Below are 15,685 nucleotides of genomic sequence, written 5' to 3' on the forward strand. Positions count from 1 at the left end.
CTAAAACATTAATGACATACGACTATCTAAACTGTATATGCATATTTAAACTGTTACGAATTAATCTTACCGTACTTGACATATAAAGATGATAATACAATGATATGTAACATTCTGGTCAATAAAATATGACAAAATAGGTAAATGTACAATAATTATAGTAAAAACACTTTTACTACTAGCTGATACTATAAAATGAGATAATATTACCAAACCCGTGAGGTTTAATATGTTCTGTTCAACCATATCCACCGTCACTTATAGACTACTGTAAACCTGAAGTTAAAATAACTTCTTTTAAACGGAGTAAATAAAAGACATATTTTAAGATAAACCCTTTTACAATTATTAATTCCAAATACTCAAAGGAAAAGAAGCATGTATAATATAAAGGGAATAACTTTAATAATCAGTAAGTTACTTTAAATATTAAGCAGAATATCCAACTTATAAATTTATCTTCAACATTGCTAATAACATTACTAATGTTACTGTTTATAACTTTAATTATATTTATTGCATTATATTTAGAAAATATTAATATAACATGTGTTTAATATATTAAGTTAGACTAACCTTTACATAATTCTTATGTCAAGATGCAGACCACCAAAATATCCGGAGCCCAAAAGAAACCACCGTCTAATATAACTCAATAAATGCAGAATGGCTACCTTCTAACATCAGCTGATCATGTCATGGTCAGCAGCCCAATCAAAACTAAAGACAATGTCGTCACAGACAGCACATGAAAATAGTCCTTATAAGAAACAAAGAGATGTCATAGGTATTCATTGACCACACAGGTAAAACATGCAATTTGAAATTGACCACACAAGCCAAGTACAGAAAGAAATATACTGAAGAAAAGAAGTTATGGGACATGAAATACAAAACTAACTTTGCCATGTTATAATTATAGAAAGTACATATCTGCCGCATATAGACAACAATATATTTGAAAAAATCTCTCTAGTTCTAGGCGACGCATCTGTTGATACAAAAACACGTGTTAATCAAGCAGCCGATATGTTAAAAGATCTATTTTTAGACACAGCAGTCTCGACATTCGGTCACACGCGCGTGTACAAAAATAGCCGGAGTAAAAGGTCAGAGGACAACAAGTGGTTCGGAGCAAGAAGCAAATATTTACGAACTAAATATCACGAAGCTAAAACTGTATACGCAAAACAAAAAACTGCAGATAATAAAATGAGATAAATAAATGCTAGTAAATCTTATAAGAAATCTATATTTAAATGAATGAATGAATGAATGAATGAATGAATGTTTAACGACACCCCAGCACGAAAAATACATCGGCTATTGGGTGTCAAACTATGTTTAATGCAAATAAATAAAGTGATGATCAACATCAATATAAAAATTCAAGACTTAAACAAAAACAGTGTAAAGAACTGTGCAAAAACACAAATATCACATAATTTTACGGATACTGAATTTTACTCAAAACTTCAATTTTGTGCTGTATTGGCCATTCTCAAAGAGAATGTTACACCCCTGCACCACGGTGAGGTTACAGCACACGCAGGGGTCTATATTTAAAGCATATTCACATAATAAAATTTAAAACAGAAAAGAAAATAAGACAATTACGTTCAGATGACCCAAAAGATTTTTACAAAATATTTAAGAATAAAGAACAATGCAACCTGAACAAAAACGCCCCTTCTATAGATAATGTTTTTGAGTATTTCAGTGATTTAAATAAGGGTGAACCCAATGATGATAACCAATTTCATTTTGATATGGACCAGGTACTAAACGAAGTAAACAATGATTGTCATTTTATTAACGGGAAATTCAGCGAAGATGAAATAATGAAAGCTATAAAACAATTAAAAAACGATAAAGCAGTAGGTGTAGACAAAATGCCAACGAATATATTAAATCAACCGCCACCTTGATCATGCCAGTCTATGTTAAACTTTTTAATACTATATTCTACCTGAGGAATGGCTTACAGGTATTGTTATCCCAATTTTTAAAAACAAAGGGAACAGACTATTACCTGAAAATTATCGACCAATTACACTACTCTGCTGTTGTTCTAAACTATTCACAACTTTGCTTAATAACCGGTTAAACTTATTTATTGAGGAAAACAGTATCATTAGTGAGGCACAGACTGCATTTCGTAAAGGCTATTCACCTACAGACCACATATTCACCTACAGACCACATATTCACCTACAGACCACATGTTCACATTACATAACTTGATCGATTTCTTGAAAAAAACAGAAAGAAATTATACTGTGCTTTTATTGATTTTCAGAAAGCTTTCCATATGGTACCAAGAACTCAACTTTGGCAAAATCACTAATTTCCGTAAATAATCAGCACTCAGCTTTATTCCCTTGCAACAACGGTATCCGTTAAGGCGAAAATTTAGCCCTTCTTCTGTTTTCCTTGTATCTCAACGATTTAGAAGAATATTTATCCAACCAGGCATGCGAAGGAATTCCAATTAAGACAGATAATCAAGAAAACCCGGTAGACATCGCTATGCACATTCTTTGTTTGTTATATGCAGATGATACGGCCTTATTAGCAACAAGTGCAGCTAACCTACAACATACTTTAAATACGCTTTACCAGTATTGCAATGATTGGAAACTTAAAATGAATAGTAACAAAACAAAAATACTGATTTTTAACGGACAGCCCAGCAACAACATTAGCTTCTCAGAGAAGAAAACCTTGATAAAGGCAGCCAACAGACCCAGGACAGAACAAGATGATTACCACCTTCTCAGTCGCTTGGAACAAGTAACTCTGTTGAGACTCCGGACAGGCCACAACCGACTGAATGCTCACATGTTCAGAAAGTTTAAACTTGCAGCAACACCAACCTGCAGTTGTGGCCTGGAAGACCAAACAGCAGAACACATCTTACAGGCGTGTCCAATTCATCAAGACCTGAGACAAGCTGAGTGGCCAATCGAAACTGCCATACACACCAAACTCTATGGAAAGAGAGGCGAACTGGAAAAAACAGCTCATTTTATCTTACAGACTGGACTATTGGTCTAAATTGTGAAAGAGAAAAAAACGGACTGCTAAAGACTATAAACATATTTTTAAGATTTGAAACACTATTTTAGAAAATGTTAAAGAATACAAATATTTAGAAATTACTTTTAGTAAATTAATAACTTCCAAACTACCAAGAGCAGACTACGTCAACAGGCTACAAGGCTATGCACTTTGTACTAGCGAAATCAAAAGAAATCAACACCATTTTTTATGTTATACGGAGAGCTATGACGAATGCCAGTTGAATTACTCATACATAGAAAAATTATATGCTACTGGGCACGGCTTTTATCAGGACAAGAATCAAAACTCTCTTTCTTATTACACAAAACTATGTTAAATGAAAATCTTACTAACGGAATCAACTATAATTTGATCACCGCTATCAAAAACATTTTGGATAACTTAGGAATGATTAATGCATGGATATCTCAATCGTTCATATCAGTAAACTGTCTCGCAACAAATCAAACAAAGGCAATACGATCAATATTTACAAATATGGAGAAATAACTTATCACAATCATCGAGAGGGAAAGGCCACGAGCTATATAAAGAAAACTTATTTCTTGCAAATTGTTTTAGTATACTTCCTGAAAAGCTGTGGTCAGTTATGATACAATTTAGAACGACTAACCATTATTTACCCATTGAACTGGTCGTTGGAATAACACACCTATAGATGAGATACTTGGTACACTATGAGGGCGGGTCGTAGCCCAATGGTAAAGCGTCCGCTTGATGCGCGTTCGGTTTGGGATCTATCCCCGTCGGTGGGCCCATTGGGCTATTTCTCGTTCCAGCCAGTGCACCACGACTGGTATATATCAAAGGCCGTGGTATGTACTACCCTGTCTGTGGGGTGGTGCATATAAAAGATCCCTTGCTGCTAATAGGAAAGAATAGCCCATGAAGTGGCGACAGCGGGTTTCCTCTCTCAATATCTGTGTGGTCCTTAACCATATGTCTGACGCAATATAACCGTAAATAAAATGATATTGGCGATGTGTTTCATTATCTTTTTGTTTGTCACTTTTTTCATGACTTCGTTATACACATTGTTCTTATAGAATTTTATTTATTGGTCTTTGTATATGTTTATTATCAACCATATTGTCACGTGAATGTTGTAAATTGTACATGTATATATTTCTCCAATACCGTTGTGCAACGGCCCGAGTGTAAATAAATGATTGTCTTGCCTTGCTTGCCCAGCTCTGTTCTGGTTGAAAGCATGCCATATTATGTCCAGTGTCATGTCTTGCTTACCCAGCTCTGTTCTGGTTGAAAGCATGCCATATTATGTCCAGTGTCATGTCTTGCTTACCCAGCTCTGTGCTGGTTGAAAGCATGCCATATTATGTCCAGTGTCATGGTTTTCGCCAAAAACACACTTAGTTTTATTTTACTAAATTCAAATAAATCCGAAAAGAAAGCAAGTTTTATTTATTTGTTGAAACTATATGGCTTTGTTTTATTCCTATTACATGTATCACCCGCCCACTCCGCAAAAGGAATCGTAGCTACGGTTAATTTTAGTGGTTTAAGGTGAGTTTTACGGTTAGCACACGTAATGATTACAACCGCCCCACAAAACAATCTTACTGAAATATTGGGCGGGGCGTAGTCCAATGTAGGCGTAAACAATGCAGCAAAAACAACAACAACAACGGGCCCACTGGGCTATTTTTCGCCACCAGTTCACCACGAGTTGAAAATTGACCGTGGTATGTGTGTCCTAGCTGACAGATGACCATACAAAGATTATACTAGTGGCTTTTTGTACTGCCCTCCTAAGACTCCCGCAAAACTCCACCGCCGGTTTGTGGTTCAGTAGCCAATGATTTGATCTAGTTTTCTCGTTAGACAAAACAGTGCACCAAAACTTTTCTTACATTAGTAGTAACAGTGGTATTTAACGCTTAAAATCGTTTGTGCGAAGAAGTTAAATAATCCTTTGGTGCATTGGTAAACATGTCACATTTGCATCTGCGTCACTTGTCCTTAAAACTACCTTGATCACTAATATTGGTGATAATTAACACAAACAATGCAGACATCCAATAACAACAACAATTAATTAATCAAAGTGCACCTAGTTTTGTCGTTAAAAATTGTAATTTTACTTTCTGTGTCTAGCTGAAAACAGTGTCAACATTATTATGCTGAGTCGGCTTTTTTTTCTTCTGGGCTCGTGATGCCTGCCCCGTCACGTGACTGCTATACTTTGTTCAACTTTTAGGTTTTTTATCGCTCGACCATCACCAAAACTGGTCAAAGGACGTTTGTGCTTTCCTGTAGTGGTTAAGATCCTTGGTGCTGGCGCGCGGGTTTCCTCTGATGCTACGTGGGAATTACCAAATGACATCCAATAGCCGAAGATTAATTAATCAAAGTGCTCTAGTGGTGTCGTTAAAATCGCCAATTTTACTTTCAGATTACGAAAACAGGTGTCAAATGATTGACTGATTCGTATCGACTCTTCTGGGCTCGTGATGCATGCACGTCACGTGACTGCAATACTGTTTTTCTTTTATACTTGGCATACAACCATCGCGGATCATGCAGTGACGTGATGGGATGGGCAGTGCTCAAAGTGGAAGTGCCCCGAAATACGACAGTGTTTTACGATACAATCGTATAATTTATTTATTTGGCTTCAAAAATAGGGCGCTAAGATCCAGGTGTAAGCGTAGCAGTCCAGTGGTATAAATCTTGCGCACTATAAACGAGTGCATAAATAACATGGTAAAACAACTGATATGTCGTTCTGTGTTTATGACATACCATCTTTCTCTGTTATGATTAACAACAGTTTAATTAAATAACACAACTTACTTCGTCTGGAGAGTTGGTTGAATTTTATGGAATTGACGGAACGCTGAGCGTCATGCCAAGAACATGACGTCATTCCTGGCTAGGGACATGACGTCATTCGGGTAAATACGCACTACGCATGCGAGATTTTGTATCAACATATATGTGCAATAAAATATGTTTTTATAGCACGGTCAGAATTTTTTTTATTACTACAGTAACATTAATGGGTGTGTGATAAATGAATATTATTATACGAGCATGTGTGTCGTACTGATTTTATGAAACTGGTGTTAGGATTCTTGTACTGCCTAGTGAAAGTGAGGGTAACACATGAATCCTGACACGAGTTTCGTAAAATCAGTACGACTCATACGCGAGTGTAATAATTTCTTTATTATCCATATTATTATTGTTTTTTTTTTTTTTTATGAGTAGCAAGGACACTCTCAAAATGTTTCAACCACAACTAGAAGGAGCCGACGGAATGACGTCATATTTCACATGCAAAGTCTGAACTACGACTGGGGAAAACAACGTCATATTATGCTTCCAAAAATTACGTCATTACACTTGTTATTACACGTGTGCTTTGTATGATTATTATTAACTCGGTTATGTTGAACCATGTGGATAATAATATATGTTACCACGTCATTTTGGTAGGCGAGTACACAGAGGTAACACTGGGGAAGCCACATTATGTAATGACGTTGCTTCCCAAAACTACGTCATTTGTTGTGCACGTGAAATCATTAAGACACACGTGTCGTACTGTTTATATTTACATGTATATCTTAAACTATGTGGATGATAACATGTGTTTTCTCTGGCCAGTAAAGACTTGTAATTTAATTTGCACTAGTGCCAATCTACCATTTAGTGTTGTGCTTGAAACGCCGACTTCAACTATAATTGGGGGCGAGGCGTAGCCCAGTGGTACAGCGCTCACTTGATGCGCGGTCGGTTTGGGATCGATTCCCATCAGTGGGCCCATTGCGCTATTTTTCGCTCCAGCCAGTGCACCATAAGTGGTACATCAAAGGCCTGGTATGTGCTATCCTGTCTATGGGATGGTGCATATAAAAGATCCCTTGCTGCTAATCGAAAAGAGTAGCCCATGAAGTGGCGACAACGGGTTTCCTCTCTCAATATCTGTTTGGTCCTTAACTATATGTCTGACGCCATATAACCGTAAATGAAATGTGTTGAGTGCGTCGTTAAATAAAACATTTCCTTACTTCAACTATAACTGACATGACAAATTTGTACGTACACTTGTCTAGCAGTAGAACCCTCTCCCATTTTATCTCATTTACTCATTTATATTCATGGCGTATATGTTGATTGAAATATTGTGTATATTAGATGTAGCCACATTTGTATTTTATGTAATTTGATTGTGTGGTATTCACGCTTTAGGCCGAAAAAAAGTGTCTGACCAAAGTATAACTGACCAGTACACTTGTCTAGCGATTCAATGCGGCCTGATTGAAATTTCGTGTGTGGTATTTTTTCGACCAAAGTTTTGATGCGACAATGCGGCCTGTTTCGTGCTTTTTTTCGTGTTTTTTTCGTTGTTTTTTTTTAAAAGCATCGATTGCATGTAGAATAGGTGGGTGTATTAAGTTTTTTTTTTACATCCTCCTCATCTCCCTTGGATCACCCTTCTTAACCTGCTGTTAGTACATAGAGCAAAATACACTGATAAATGGATTATTGTTTGTTATCATACGCGCATGTGCTCGAATTGTACGTGCCAAAGGGAAAGTATATACAAAGATACTGTGTCGCATTAAATTTAATCCACCGAACAGGCAAGTCGTGTTTATAGGAGCTGGTTGGTCAACAAAGAAGACAGTAAAACGAATCAGTTGTCATAAACTGTTTCATCTGAAGTACTAGGCCAACAGACATATACGACCAGGGGCCTAAGTCTCCCAACTTTGCGATCTCGCAGTGCAATGCTAAAAGACTTGCAAAGAGGATGCTTTGTTGTCTAGCAGAGCCTAAGAGAGCTTTGTAGATTAGGAATCAGGTTTCGTTTTCGTTTTCGTTTTGTTTGTGTGGAACAAAGCTACATACTGAACATTCACTAAAAGTGCCTTTGTCGAAGAAGCCCTGTGGTGGCCTACTGGTGTAAGTGCATTAGATACTGAGAAGTAAAAAATAACGATGCCTAACATCGCTTTTCCTAGTTACTCGGATATGAATTCCAGGCTCAGTTCATTTCAAGGATGGCCAAGTACAAGCACTGACCAACCGGCTCTGGGCTTAGCCAAAGCAGGATTCTTCTACATCGGGTCCGATGACAGAGTCCAGTGTTTCCACTGCGGAGTGCGTCTGAGAAATTGAGCTTAGCCAAAGCAGGATTCTTCTACATCGGGTCCGCTGACAGAGTCCAGTGTTTCCACTGCGGAGTGCGTCTGAGAAACTGGGATGGAGAGGATGATCCTTCCTCCTGTCATCGGCTGTATTCCCCTGACTGTCCGTTCATATCACAGGGAGAATTGGAGTTTTTCTATCGTCAGCATGCAGACGACAAGAATATGCTTGGTTCTCACAGGATGACTGCTCCAATAGACGAAGAAGTACCGGCGGATTCTTCCGAATCTGAACTAATAAACAGCGATGACGTGCTGCATGATTTAACAGCCGCAGCTGTGGTTAGCGACGGTGTGGATGACGTAATCGACTGGCGAAGTGCCAAGATGTTGGCTTTGCTGGAGAATGGAATCCGGAAAGGAGACATCGCCGAGTTTGTCAGGAACCATCTTAACAGGGAGTTCCCAACTGCGATGGCGCTAATGGCGGCCATGATGGATGAATAATACATCATAGGATACAACATCAACGCGCATGATACAGAAGAGAGGTGTTCTGATTCAAGTGAAAAGTAGCTGCTCCCTATTGACAGTGTCTTAAAATGGTTTATACCTGTTAAGGGCCGTCCATAATTTTCAACATTTTCACAAGTGTACAAAGAGTACACTTTTTACCACCCCCTCCCCTCTAAAAGTGTACATCCCCAAATGAAAAATGTTGATCGACATTTTTCATTATCAAAAAAAAGTGTACGCTGACCCCTTACCCCCCCCCCCCCCCCCGCGTACGGTTTGTACGCTCGTGAAAATTATGGACGGCCCTTACCCCTTCCCCCTCCCTCCACCCCCATTAGGTAAAATGCTTTAAAGGGACACACCCTAGTTACGGCTAGTTGTTAACCATTACGGCGTTGTTTTTCGCTATTAAACCCATTTTTTCACAAATAAAATTGCACTTTACTTACCGTTTATTATTTAGAATATACATTTCCATTCACCTGAAGTGTTTTTTGGTAATCCTGGTAATCCTGGTGTTTGTAATACCACAAAATGCATTTTTCGTATTTCTGAAAAACGGACACACGTTTGAGAAAAAAACGTTTCCCATTTCCCATTTCAATGTCACAGACGTTGGTATACCACGTGACCGTTATCATTTTGGTTCGGTTTGTTTTCTCGTGCACGGTTCGCGCAATCAACATCCGATTTGTTGTTGTTCATTTGTGAGATTTTTCTTCACAGTTCGTGAACATTTTTAGTAACAATAAAGTTCAGACAAGTAAGTATCTCAATACAAAACGTTACAAACCCTTAAAACCAATAATTTTGCTAAGTCCTACGATATCTGGAGAGGGGATACAACCAGGACAGAACAGTTGGAACATGTCCAGGAGAGGTGAAAAGAACGCACCTCAAGTCTGTGAAATTTGTCGTGACGTAGGCATTGTTGTGCTTCGAGCGACATCTACCGGTGACATCAGAACACAAACTCTCAAAATTATTTCAAGCAATTGGGACATGGGGATTCCCATGGTATTTATCGATATAAAACCTGCTTTTTCACTCCATTTGATAAACACGTGATCTAAGTGTGTTACAGGTTTGTAGATTAACCAAATTATAATTTATTTTCGCTGGATGGAACTAGGGTGTGCGGCTTTAAATGGTGATGTGAAATCTGCGATCGAGATATTCAAGTACTGTTTTATTAACGGTGTGTTAAAATGATTGTATACCCCCCCCCCCCCCCCCATTAGGTAAAATGGTGATGTGAAATCTGCGATCGAGATATTCAAGTACTGTTTTATTAACGGTGTGTTAAAATGATTGCATAACTTATTACCCCCCCCCCCCCCATTAGGTAAAATGGTGATGTGAAATCTGCGATCGAGATATTCAAGTACTGTTTTATTAACGGTGTGTTAAAATGATTATATACTTATTACACACACACACACACACACACACACACACACACATTAGGTAAAATCTACTATCCAGTTATTCAATTGGTGGAGTACGGTTTGCAGGTTTTGCAATTCTGAAAGACAAAATTGGGATAATCAAGATTCGTATCTCTACAGAAGCAGAGACAAATGGATGTTCTGACAAGCTTCTAACAGTGTATGGATGTGATGTAAACATAACGTTATCTGTTCCCTTCAAATATGCCTGAATTGTAGAAACACCCAAATATCCATTGTATTTTTCAAATGGGCTGTAAACTACTTTGCTTAAGAACTCTGCGCTAAAATGTGATTTTATTTATTTCCTTTTTTGGGGGTTATATTTCTATATAGAGGATTAGTCACGAGTATTTTTTAATATGGAAAATACCAACCGAGTCAATGTTAATCGGTATTTGTCGAGTACCGAATTATAATTACCCTATAACACTTCTAAAATAACATTTTAATTAATTGTTTTATTAAATCACAGTACTAAAGTCGCCGCCATCGATAATATGACGTCATCACGATTAGCACAGATTAGATTGACGTCACGCATTTTAAACAAATCATTGAAAACGTTACGCTCAGGTACACGGGTCTTGTTGGCTTGTAAGCAAATGACCCATCCACAGGAACACATTACCTAGAGACCTTGCAAATTTGCATACCACTATTAACCGGGTTAATACAGTAAATTAGCACATGGGTTTATGACATGGATATTATAGGCAAGTTATAGCATAAATGTGTTTTGTTTTTTTATATTATATATACATGTATATCTCCGGCAACAGGAACAGTAAATGCATTTTGTCCAACAAGTGATATTGCATTTTGTTGTAAGTCTGTTATTATATATATATATATTTTTATTGTTACGATTTACAAATGTTACAAAATGATTGGCAATTTTTGTTTTTGTCAATTAATATATGTTGTTGGTTGTTTATATATTATTAAATTTATTTTTGTAATTTTAAAATTTGTTTTGTCAAGTTCTTTTAGACTGTATATTACAAAATGTCCGCTTATGTCTTTGTTTCCAGACTAGATTTTACAACAACTAAAAGTTTTGGTTTGTGTATCGAAACCACTAGAGCACATTGATTTATTAATCATCAGCTATTTGTAATTTTAATGTATAGTCATCAGAGGAACCCGCTACATTTTTTCTAATACAGCAAGAAATCTTTTATATGCACCATCCTACAGACAGGATAGCACACACCACGGCCTTAGGTATACCAGTCGTGGTACTCTGGCTGTGACGAGAAATAGCCCAATGGGCTCACCGACGGGGATCGATCCCAAACCGATTGCGCCTCAAGCGAGCGCTTTACCACTGGACTACGTGCTGCCCTCATTGTTGATGAAGTCGGTGAACATCATTCTGTAAGTGAAGATTTAAGTCGGTGAAAACCATTCTGTAAGTAAAGATTTAAGTCGGTGAACACCATTCTGTAAGTGAAGATTTAAGTCGGTGAACACCATTCTGTAAGTGAAGATTTAAGTCGGTGAACTTCATTCTGTAAGTGAAGATTTAAGTCGGTGAACATCATTCTGTAAGTGAAGATTTAAGTCGGTGAACACCATTCTGTAAGTGAAGATTTAAGTCGGTGAACTTCATTCTGTAAGTGAAGATTTTAAGTCAGTCGGTAGAGCGCTCGCCTGAGTTGCTCGAGTTGAAGGATCACCCTTTCTCTATTAGTTGTCCTCCATCCCACAGTTTTATTAAAAATGTGCTAAATGCTATAGGAAAGTGGGTCCCTTGCTGCTCATATAGTGGGTTTTCTCTGAAGATTGTCTTTTATTTTCGAGCTTATTTTCAATTAAGTTTCAAGCACGTTGCCCAAGGCACACATCTCAGTCATCTAGGGTCGGTGGTTAATTGTTAGTCGTTAGAGAGAGAGAGAGAGAGAGAGAGAGAGAGAGAGAGAGAGAGAGAGAGAGAGAGAGAGAGAGAGAGAGAGAGAGAGAGAGAGAGCAATTATTGATACATTAAAATATTATTTACATTTTTTTTTTATTGTAGCAGATAAGGGGTATTTCATCTGTACACAACTTTGCATAATATATAATATAAACACTGAATAGGACTGTTTTTTCCTTACATGAATTCAAGTTCTTATCTTATCGATCGGGGTCAAAGGTCAGGTGTCGTGAAACATTCGTTCTGACTCATAGATGGAGTTACACAAACCCGTACTGCGCAGATAAACTATAGCTGTCATTGTTGACACATGACTTGTTGCGTCAATTCTGTTATCTATGACCTGTTAATTTTTACAGTTTCTTTTACTGCTTTAAACTACCGGTACAAGCTTATCAGCAGATATCACAGTATACAATACATAATACACACAAGAGGATTCGATTGTCAAATTGTACGTGAATCAAATATAAAATATAATATATAAAGAATCTCAGAGAAAACGCACCAGTCATACATATATACGTACACACTTATATAGGTACACACATACATACGTGTATATATATATATATATATATATATATATATATATATATATATATATATATATATATATATATATATATATATATATATATATATATATATATATATATGTATGTATGTATGTATGTATGTATTAGCAATAAAGCAATAGCAAAAACAACTGATCATTGGGAGATGCGATTTCAATGAAGTTCAGTATAGTTGTGACATACATGTGTTTATGTATAGTTAACAACGATAATAATAATAATAATAATAATAATAATAATAACACCAATAATAATAATAATAATAATAATAAAAACAATATAATAATAATAACATTTAACAATCACATTATACAATTTGGTATGTCTTAAAGGAAGGGACAGTTTAGGCATTTGGCCTGGTATGCATATTCAACGATATATAATGCACATTATTGCTTAATATCAAAAAGTATAATCGTATAGTTAATTAATAAAATGGTTAAATGTGACGGCTATTATATATAACGGGCGCAGCCATTTTGTACCATCTGGCGAGCTGGTGGTTACGTAATACTTAACACGTAACGTCAGGAATGAGCCTTAGAACTAGAGAAACACAATCTACCTGGTTTTTGCGGGATGATAAATAGTCATACATTGCAATGTTCTGTAATAATACACATCCCAGTAAGCCAGCAATAAGTATATCCAGCACTATATATATTATTTTTCAATACAAAATAAAATACCATTGTCAAAGTGGCTACATAACAAGTCGAAATAATTAACAATGTTTTGTCCATGCATTAACCTGTGTACTGAAATGATACACGGGGTGTTTTCTTAGTTAATTGGTCTATGCTGTTAGTTGCTTCTACCTGTGATTCCTGATTGGCAGGTGTGTATTTGATTGGTAACCAGACGAGCCAATTAATTGACGCTGTCTAGACACAAAATATACATGCGGAATATTACATGTCGCCCCTAAAATGGTAATGGGCTTAGTTTATTATTGTAAATAGTTCTGTAAAACTATTGCTTAAGTAGACTTTTCCCATCTAAAACCACAGAACTGACCAATAACGTAGTCCCAAAGAAAAGAAAATTATCACTTGGGTATCGTGGGTTGTCGTTTTTGCTCCAACGTAGCATATCAACAGGCGTAATAGTGTACATTTTTCCTTTGGATTATTTAACAGAGAAAAATACTATAACCCCATTTTGTTCTGTTAATGCAACTTGAAATATATTTAGTTAAATAGTTTATTATATTATTACGTCATTTATGCTGTTTTACAAGTCAGGTTGATCAAAGAGAAGCGCCTTGTCGAAAATACTGCTTTTGTTTACACTGTACATACAGGAGATGGTCAGGAGCTGATGTCACTTCGCCACAAGCTATCCCACCGGACGTCACAAAAACGAAACAAAATGGCTGCCCCCAGTTTACGCGTTTTTCATTTGCTAAAGTGTCAATATGTGTTGGTGGTCCGGGTGGTCCGGGTGTAGTTACTATTATATTACACACAGTTGAGTGTATTATTATATTTCCATGCATCAGCTATGTATGTTCCAAGTGTAAAGCAGGGTTACACACACTACAGTATGCCAGTGATTGACGGTTTAAATACACTGTATCAAATTTACGACCAACAGAGCCTCTTTGATGACTAAAAGTACATTTAAAATACTTTCTAGTTTAGAATATCAGTGTCTGTATAAAAATATGCTTGATACTGTCCTATTATTTGTAGTAGCCCAAACTGATATTTACCTTCCAGTAATTTCGTAAGTACGAAATAACAAATCTAATGCAGTAAAATGAAACCCGACTGCTACAGGCTTTAGAACACGACCGCAAACACATTGAATATTAAAGAACACTGATATTCTAAAGAAAATTGATTAATATGTAATTTTAGTCGGACACGTATTGTTAAAAGTTAAAGTTTGTTTTGCTTAACGACACCACTAGAGCACATCGATTTATTAATCATCGACTATTGCAAACCCGCTACGTTTTTCCATTAGTATCAAGAGGTCTTTTATATGCACCATCCCACAGACAGGATAGCACATACCACGGCCTTTGATAAACTAGCCGTGGTGCACTGGCTAAAATGAGAAATAGCGCAATGGGCCCACCGACGGGGATCGATCCTAAACCGATCGCGCATCAAGCGAGCGCTTTACCACGTGGCTACGTCCCGCTAACAGTGGGAAACATCTTACAATGGTGACAATCCATGACTCTCTTTGTCAACACGAAAAATGTATCGACTACTAGGTGCCAAACAAAGATAGAGATTAAAGATTGTTATTTGTTTATGTACACCACTGGAGCACATTGATTAATTAATCATCGGCTATTGGATGTCAAACATTTGGTAATTAGGACTCGTAGTCATCAGAGGAAACCCGCTACACTTTTTCTAATGCAACAAGGGATCTTGTATATGCACTTTCCCACAGACAGAAAAGCACATACCACGGCATTTGAACAGTTGTGGTGCACTGGTTGGAACGAGAAAAACCCCCAATCAATTGAGTGGATCCACCGACGTGGTTCGATCCTGCGACACAAGCACCTCAAGCGAGCACTCAACCGGCTGAGCTAGATCCCGCCCCGTGTCACACAAAGGTAAGCGCCGTCAGAACAGAGTACATAGGAAGGGGAAGGGAACTCGTTTAACGTGCTCATATCCTGAAGGTTCAGGCACGCCCACCCCGGACTTAACCTCTGTCTTGGCCAGTGGCCAATTCCGGGGCAGGAGGAGGAGGGTAAGTTTGAGGTGGGCGGAATTTGGAAAAATTTTGTAAAGTTGAGAATAACCAATCTGAAAGAATTTAGAGGCCAAACAAAAAAATTGAGTGCTCGTCCAAAATTTTAAGGTGATTGGAGCAATTTAAACAGACTGCGAAAATTAAAAAGTAACAGATTATTTACACAAAAAACAACAACAAAGTTTTAGAAAAGGCGGCCTAAAAAATTTAAAGTCTGATTAAGTCCATGCTCACAGGAGACAAGGTTGTTGGTAGGGAGGTTGGCAAGAAAGTTACTGGCTACGGAGTCTTGACGAGTTA

The sequence above is a fragment of the Gigantopelta aegis genome, chromosome 7 (genome assembly GCF_016097555.1).
Source record: "Gigantopelta aegis isolate Gae_Host chromosome 7, Gae_host_genome, whole genome shotgun sequence".
Classification (NCBI taxonomy): Eukaryota; Metazoa; Mollusca; class Gastropoda; order Neomphalida; family Peltospiridae; genus Gigantopelta; species Gigantopelta aegis.